This window comes from Callospermophilus lateralis, chromosome X (assembly GCF_048772815.1).
Source record: "Callospermophilus lateralis isolate mCalLat2 chromosome X, mCalLat2.hap1, whole genome shotgun sequence".
Lineage (NCBI taxonomy): Eukaryota > Metazoa > Chordata > Mammalia > Rodentia > Sciuridae > Callospermophilus > Callospermophilus lateralis.
The window spans coordinates 24,472,894-24,481,984 of NC_135325.1; the positions used below are offsets into that span (position 1 = coordinate 24,472,894).

The following is a 9,091-nucleotide window of genomic DNA, read 5'->3' on the forward strand; positions in this document are numbered from 1 at the left end:
TCCATATTCCATTTAGTATCTTTGCCTTTCACAACATTTGTCTTCACAAAGTGTCCACAACCACTTAAATCAACTGAGTGCTCTTCTGTGGGGTTCTTTTTATTTAAAACTACGAGTAAGCTTTAACTTCCCTGTGAACACTTGGAAAAGTACAACAGACTTTGAAAAGTTATTTGAAGAAAATACATACATGCTGTCAGTACTGAAAATAGCTTAAAACCATAGATTTGAAATGTTTATAGGCAAACTGGATAATTCTTTCACAGCTACTTTTATACACACACACACACACACACACACACACATACATACCAGGGATTGAATTCAGGAGAGCTTAACCACTGAGCCATATCCCCAGCCCTTTTTTATATTTTATTTAGAGACAGAGTCTTGCTAAGTTGCTTAGGGCCTCACTAAGTTGCTGAGACTGGTTTTGAACTTGCGATCCTCTTGCCTCAGTCTTCTGCGTCACTGAGATTACAGGTGGGTGCTACCATTCCTGGCCACAAGTACCATTTTAGGCTTCACGTATTTGCCCCTGAATATGTGAGCCCACTGTGTCAGCTCTGTAAAACGATGTTTTGTCCCAAGTTTATAAATATTCTGAATGTGGTGAGGGAAGTAGATACTATTCTGCTATGACCATATTTCTCTGAGTGTTCCCCTCTCAGGAGAGTATATTTTCTTTTTTAAATATCTTAATTGACACCTAAGAATTATACATATTTATGGGGTACTGTATTATGTTTCAATATATGTGTACACTGTGTTGTGTTCAAATCAGGGTAAACATGTCTCCTCAAACATTTATCCTTTATGGTAAAAGCATTCAAAACCCTTTCTTATAGCTTTTTAGCTTTTTAAAAATATATGGTACATTATCATCATCCATAGTTACCCTACAGTTCAGTAGAATACCAGAACTTATTTCTCCTACCTAACTATAACTCCAGGAGACTGTTTTCTATGAAGATCTTTTCAACTGAAAAAGAACTCAGAAATGTCAATTATATGTTGTAATTAAATGAATGACTTTTGGGTGGGGAGGGGTACTGGGTATTGAACTGAGGTTCATCTCCTGCTGAGGTGTTGCTGTTTTATTTTTTATTTTGAGACAGCTAATTATGGCTGAGGCTGATCTTGAACTTGGGATTCTCCTGCCTCAGCTTTTCAAGTCGCTGGAATTACTGGCATGTGCCACCACACCAGGCAAACGAATAACATTTTCTCTTTTTTCAGGAGAAGACACTTCTTAGCAGCCGGGATTTGGATAAAGCTGGAAATTCAGAAACCCCCAATCCCTTCTTCCCTAGTTCACAATAAGCCCTGGTAGCCTAGGCCCTAGTGTGCTAAAATGGTGAGTTCACTGCAGAAGCATGCTCTAGGGAATGTCTTCACCTTCTGTTACCCTCTTGGCATGGTTGTTTCTCTTGAAATTACTAGACCTAAGAGACTAAACTGGTTTAAGCAAGTTTTGGAACCAAGAGCATCTTCAAGGAGCATACAGCAGCATGTGACAGCATTTCTCTCTTGCAGCAGATAATCAGAAAATTTTCCACCCAGACTGTGTTGTGGCAACTCATCTCTGTGAGGGACTTGCCGGGTTTGCCTCCTCTCAAGGAGGATCAATTCATCCAGATTGATTGGGAGATTCTGCCTGTGCTTTTGCTCTCTGCCACCCTCCCATCCTGAATTAATTTTCTCTCTGAATGATGAGTTCCTGATTGAAACCTGATTAGCGTGCTTCCTAGAGCCCTGGAAATACTGTCCTCCTTAAACATCTGAATTATGCATCCTGGTTTAATTTCTTATCAGTTTGCTTCCGATCTTAATTACCTAAACTCTACAGTTAATGAGTCAAATTTTCAGGAGCGATAGCACTCAAGAAAGAAAACAGGATTTCCAGGTTCTATTTTGGAGTGCAGCTGCCAGACCATGACTACCAATAGCCCAGCAGAGCCCAGAAGGGCTCCCTGCTGTCACCTCCTAACAAAAGGACCTTCCTAAGTGGAGTAGCAGAATTGTTTAGAACAATGATGCTCAGCTGTAGGGCTGCAGGGCTCCAAGAAGTGCAAAGATACTGTCATCCTCCCCAGTAACTAGAAATGTCTGGCACATACTTGAGCAATTATTTTTCTAGCTAGTGGGAATGCTGTTGTAATACACAGAACCCCTGAAAACTGTCACTCTTGTCAAAGTAACTTTGTCATTATCCTCCCAGCCCTCACCACGAGACAATATTAAAAATTGAAAAGTCAACCACTATCATGTAGGGGGTAACCTTAAAGATGTTCTTTGCAACTGAAACTCTGGGAAACTACTCCCCAGGTTTTTCCTCTGCTGGAATAGTTTCTCCTCTGTACTTCCGGTTATACTCTTCTTGAACAAATTACTTGGCTTCTCTCATTTCCAGCTTGATTCAAGAAATGAGAAGAGATTTGTGTTTTAAAAGTGGATGGTGAATGTGCACCAGGGTCTTGGAGCTGCATTTTACGTGGTTAAAAGCGGCTTACACGATAGAATTGTTCTTTAACCTAACAAGAAGTTTGGAGGTTTGGAGAGAGGCAATTCTAGATTCTAGCAAGGCAAAAAGTCTGTAGGCAGAGCTGGTGATATAGCTCAGTTAGTAGAGTGCTTCCCTCGCATGTATAAGGCCCTGGGTTCAATCCCCAGCACCACCAGGAAAAACAAAAACAAAGTCTTCAAGTGTCAGAAGCTTCCCTTTCCTTCCTTTCTGACATCTTTAAGTTTATGCTTCTCTCCTTGTGACCTGAATCCAAAAATCAGAAATGGTATTTCTCTCTGGGCATCTTTTATTTGAGGAGGAAAATCTTTCCTAGAACCTCCTACCATGCCCAAGCCTTAGAGCAAAATTTCCTAAGGTTTTTAATGGGCAAGTTTGGGTAACAATCCCACCCCGGAAGCTGTCTCTGGAAAGGAGAATGGAAATGGCACAGCTTCCTTTGACTATGTAAATTCACTTCTCAGAGTTGGTGAAGGGACTGCCATCATCCCTGAGCTTATGGAAGGAAGAACACCAGTGACATTAGCGTCCTACTGGCAACGAAGAAGAATGGGGAAGTGGCCAATTGCTGAGCAACCTGTAGTGTCTTTTGCTGATATTTTAGACAAATAAAGACTCAGCTAAGCTGATGAATTAGGGAAGAATATAAAAGCTCCTTGTCCTCTCTTTCCAAGGAAAGAAAAAAAATCCACTACTTATCCCATCTCCTCTTGCATCTTATTGTTACCAAAAGCTCCGTCCTTGTCCCTGATGCCTATCCAATAAGAAGGACATAGTTTTGAGAAAAAGAAGGTTTATTGCTTTGCTAGAAAAGGAGAAATACAGGGGACTCCTGTCCCAAAGGTTGTGACTCTCCCCATCAGGAGGGACAGGGTTTTAAGGAACTCTTCAAGAGTTACATTCCAGGTGTGCTCTGGTAGGGGGTCCCAGGGTACCCTGATAGCGTGTTAGGATTCACTTGTTAATTTGGGAGATAGTCACTTCCCAGATCCTCAGTAGGCTTCACCTTCCTATAGTGGATGTGTTCAAGGGCAATTAACTAGGGGAAGAAAAGAGAACACTGAATCCCCAATCTTGTTAGGGAGGGGGAGATGAGAGAAGAGAGATAAAACCATTGTTTAAAAAAATAGGCTTATAGCAATGAGGGCTATATTCAGAAGGTGAAAGGACCATTGTTACAGAACAAAAAAAAGGTATATTGCTTTGCTAGCAAAGGAGAAGCACAGGGAACTATGAGGTATTTTCAGTACCAAAGGCTGTGTGTGATTCTGCCCATCAGGGAGAACAGAAGGCTTTTATAGCTCTTAAGGGCTGGGGATATAGCTCAGTTGGTAGAGTGCCTGCCTCACATGCACAAGGCCCTGGGTTCAATCCCCAGCACCACCAAAAAAATAAAAAGAAGCTCCATCCCAGGTGTACCCGGATGGTATGTTGAAATTCACTTGTCAATTTGGGAGATAGTCTAGTCACTTCCTAGACCTTCCAGTGACATCTCCTTCATGAGGTGGATATGCATTCAAGGACAGATAACTCAAAATAAAATAATCTGTTCCCCATCCCCTCCGATTCAGGGAGAGGGAGAAGAGGAAAAGAAAAACAGGTCCCTCTTAAATAAGCAGCATGGAGAAGTGAACCATATATTACAATATGTCCCATTGCTATCCTGTCTCAACCTCCCGAGCCACTGGGATGATAGGCATGCTTCACCATGCCCAGCTCCTCTAATTTTTTAATAATTTGTTGTCATTTCCTTTTCATTCTGAATTGATGCCCTTTCATTTTGTAGCTAATTTTGAGATCATGCTTTATTTTTTTTAACACCTCTCCTAACCAAATTTCTTAAGCTTATTTATTTTATTTTATTTTTTAGGTGTAGTTGGACACAATGCCTTTATTTTATTTATTTATATGTGGTGCTGAGGATGAAACCCGGGGCCTTGCACGTGCTAGGTGAGCGCTATACCACTGAGCTACACCCTCAGCCCCCTAAGCTTTGAGCTCCCTGCCCAAATCTTATATGTGACTACACTTTAGCCTCGTGAAGGCCCTGAGTAGTGTGTTCCTGGCAAAGGAAACAGTATGTACAAAAGACTAGCTTAGTAACAAGGATATTTATATTCAGAGAACAGTCTATGGGTCAGAATTGCTAGAACATGGGAGAGGAGTAAGAATGGAGATGTGATCAGAGTCCACTTTGTAAGATGGAGCAGAAAATGATAGACATTATGTTAAGCATGATATATGCACGATCACGTTTATTCTTCACAATAACATTATGCAACAGTTACTGTAATTATTCCCTTTGTACAGAGAGGAAAGCTGAGGCTGAAATTCTGCTGTGGTTACATTTTAAGTGGCAGGGTTGGGATTCAAGCCCAATATTGTCTAATGCCAAAGCCCCAGTGCTTAATCACTGACTCCCAAACTTTGTCCAGTTTGCAGATGTGGCTGACTATGGCAGATGACAGAGACCAAGGAAAGCACACTGGGTGCCATTGTCCTATTATGAAGAGTCAGAAACTCATACAGGGCAGCCCTTACTCAAAAGGGGGAGGTGGTTTCTTCTAGGGTGTCAGATGCGGGACAGGAGTGCCCTCTGTAGCTCAAAGAACTGTAGCATGGCTCTTCAGAGCCGTAGGAAGGCCAATGGACTAAAGTCACAAGGGTTACAAAGGAACAGACTCTGGGATTGAGATCCCATCATTGTATAACAATATTTGTTGTGTCCACCACTCTCTTCTTCCTGGGGAATAAAAGTACAGGGCTTACCAAGGTGAACTGGTGAGTTAGAGCCTAGAACCTGGTTTCTTATATATTTATTTTTTATTTTTTGGACCAACAAGTTAGTGCATCTTACATAGATAAAATAGAAAAAAATATTTTCTTCCAACTGAAATTTTAGGGGGTTTCTATTAAGAGCTCTTATTGTGGGCTGGGGATGTGGCTCAAGTGGTAGTGTACTTGCCTGGCATGCGTGCTGCCCGGGTTTGAGCCTCAGCACCACATACAAACAAAGATGTTGTGTCCGCCGAGAACTAAAAAAAGAATAAATATTACAATTCTCTCTCTCTCTCTCTCAAAAAAAAATAGCTCTTATTGTGTCTTGATTAAGGGACCACAGAATTACATGAGTTTGATAGTGTCAGATTAAGGGTCAAGAAATACTTCAGTCCCCACCCAGACCATTCATGTCTTCCTTCAGTGTCCCCAAGGATGATGTTTATTAAGAGAAAGAAGCAAGAAGTTTCATCATGTCTACCAACCCCAATCTGGGAACTCTACTTAACTTCTGTGATACTAGTAGAAAGATCTTTTTCCCCACTTGGGGAAGGTTTAAGTAGTTTTGATATGTAAAAGCAGGTTATAAGACCTGTCTTTATGTGTCCTATAAATATCTTGGTGATATTTATATCCCCAAATATAAATATATTTATATAAATATAAATTTTACTTTGTTCAGGCACCAATACCCTGTTTCAAAATAAAAAATAAAAAGAACTGGGGATGTGGCTCAGTATTTACCTCTGGGTTCAATCCCCAGTACTATAAATAAATAAATAAGAGATCAATGGGAGAGAAAGCTCAACCACCTGTACCTAAGGGCATATCTTTCACTTGTAAAGTGCCTAATGTGGACTAATCTTGGCCCTGAAATCTGACCAACTGGCTCCATACTTTTCCTTCTTAAGTATAGAAAGGATCCCAGGAGTTGTGTAAGCAGGCACAGTGGTCTTTGTTCAACAGCCAGGGTCATACATTTTGTTAGGTAGAAGTTCAGGGATGCCAAAATGCCAGAAGCAAGGTATAAGAAAGATGATGCTGGAGGACAAGACAGAGAGATGTGTCCTGTGCCTGTTTAGGATAAGTCCCATTACCAGGACAACTTCTGCCACTGAGGACTTATCACCATGACAACTCCTGCCACAGGTTCAATATTTTAAAATGACCAATGGGAGTAAAGTGGGCAGTATTCTAATTAGCTTTTCCAAAGTCACAAGTGTGTGGGGGGGCTGTTGGAGAATATTCTAATCAGGTATCATAAGGTAACCAATGGGAGAAAATGGGTACAGATCCATAGAGGGAAGAGAACACTTCACAGCTCAGCTTATGATGCTAATTTCCATACACCAGGGCCTTGGCCCTCTCTCTCCCACTCAGCCCAATCCCCTCAACCTTGCAGAGTGCTATCTTCACCTTCAATAAATCTGTACTTTGCCTGTTACTTGTGTGTGTCTTGCTCAATTCTTTGTTCGGGACACTAACGACCTTGACCAACTGGACACCACAATGATAACCATTTCACCTAGTACCATGGATTATAGAAAAACAATAATAATCCAGATTCTTCTGCCTGAACATTGACCTTATTTTCTAGGTCTTAGAACGCCTTGGCACTGTTCTACATTACATATTCCACCTCCCACACTGAGTTAATTCCCTCCTTTCTCTAGAGAAGGAAATTCTGAAGGAAAAAGATAACCAAGGTTTCTATTAAACCCCAAAGACCTACTCAGATATGGCAACACTATTTATCACTGACAGAGATACTTGGGATGACAGGAGAAAATAAATATGATATTCTCAGAGCCCTGATAGCATCTACATGTTTCCAGAAAGAAAGAAATTTTATGGTAGAATGTCATCTACTTAGATAGCCCTTGCATTCAGCATCGAATTTTTTTCTTTTTCTTTTTTTCTTGGAACTGGGGATTGAACTCAGGGACACTCAACCACTGAGACACATCCCCAGCCCTATTTTGTATTTTATTTAGACAAAGGGTCTCACTGAGTTGCTTAGAGCCTCACTTTTGCTGAGACTGGCTTTGAACTCATGATCCTCCTGTCTCAGCCCCCTGAGCTGCTGGGATTACAGGCATGTGCCACCACACCAGGCTCAGCATCAAATTCTAATATATTCGATGGGAATATAGCTCAGTTGGTAGAGTGCTTGCCTCACATGCACAAGGCCCTGGGTTCAATCCCCAGCACCACACACACACAAAAAAAAAAAATGATGAACACCTCCAAAACTGTCAACCCAGTCAAGCTCTGTTCCTCAATGGCGATGTCCCTCTCCCAAGTCAGGAAAAGTGTTTAGAGTGAGAGCAGGCACTCCTCATCCTAATTTCTCATTTCTGTATTCAGAAAATGCCCTGAGTAGTGGGGGAAATGTTTTCTGTGTGTGATTCCCTAACTTACAGGCCCATCAGCATCACCAGGGGAGGAGGATTGGCTTTAATAACTGCTAATGAAGATGGGCGCAATAATGCACACCTGTAATCTCAGCAGCTCAGGAGGCTGAGGCAGGAGGATTGCAGATTCAAAGCCCTGAGCAACTCGGTGAGGTACTGTCTCTAAATAAAATACAAAATATGGCTGCGGATGTGGCTCAGTGGTTAAGTGTCCTGAAGTTCAATCCCTGGTACAAAATAAGTAAATAAATAAATAAACAACCAACCAACCAAACAAACAAATTGGAAATGACAGGCCACACCTTCATCCACTTAACCCATTAAAGGCCCAAGTTTTTAATTCTGCAAGTATTTCAACAAAATCAACAAAGTTGCAATAAAAGAGGTTGGAACTCATAACCAAGAGCTTATATATATTATTACATTAATTAATATAATTTTATTATATATTATATGCTATATTTAAAAATTTTATAGGTGATCCCCATCTGGGACAAGGGAAAAAGTTGGGTTAAACCAGCATCTCCTGGAGTAGGACTCGAACACCAGGATTTGCACTATAGCTCTCTAATGTTCTAGAAATCTTCCTTCATAAGTGAAGGCAGGTACCTGGGGTTTAACAACAGAGGGCCATTCACCAGATGAAAGTGTCTAAAGGTAGTAGGATCATTAATTTCCCGGCGTTGTGCTCAGGAATCCAATTAAGTGCCTCTTCTACAATGGATTCCATCCTCCTCACCATTCCCCAAAGCCATGGTTTGCAGGAGGGTCCTCCCTCATTGCCAGGACAGGGTGGCCTCACCCTCTAGGATTGGTTTTTCGAGTGTTAAAGAAAAGCGAAGGGAACTTGGTCAAGAATCATCTCTCCCAACAAAGCCTGGCTTTCAAGATGGGGCTTCAACTCAAAATATCTTGCTCTTGTCAGTCCTGAGCAGAAACCCCACGTTCCTCTTTCCAGTTCCACCCATTTCATTCCTCTGTTCCCCCATCCCAGGCAGATGATGCCTTGGAGGTGACCAGGGGCAGGGACAGGCAAATGAGAAAGGGAAATACTCGCTCATATTGTGAGAAATAGGAAGTCTGGAGCTCCATTTTCAGAATATAGTATCCAGCCTTAATTGGAACCAATTGTAGCCACTTTAACTGTAACCCTTCCCTTTGCCCGCCCCAATTTTAAAATTTGCCAATCACATAGATTGTATCCCTGAGCTCCTCCAATCAGAGTGGAGGGCAGCCCTGCATGAGGCATATAAATAGGCATACTGCCAGCCCAGTTGTGCTTGCTAGCCAGGTTTTGTAGCAAGCCCTTCGGTCAAAAGTAAAGGTTTGCCTTGCCCTGGCACCTGGTATTTCTAACAATATGCTGTTGTGTGTG

General features: G+C 41.7%; 1 non-coding gene across 1 annotated transcript; it reads left to right on the top strand.

The window, feature by feature from the left end:
- The first annotated feature begins 3,837 nt into the window (after nt 1-3,837).
- On the top strand, nt 3,838-3,910 carry Trnav-cac (transfer RNA valine (anticodon CAC)). Its single transcript has one exon. It is a non-coding gene; the product is annotated as a tRNA-Val (tRNA).
- The last annotated feature ends 5,181 nt before the right edge of the window (nt 3,911-9,091 follow it).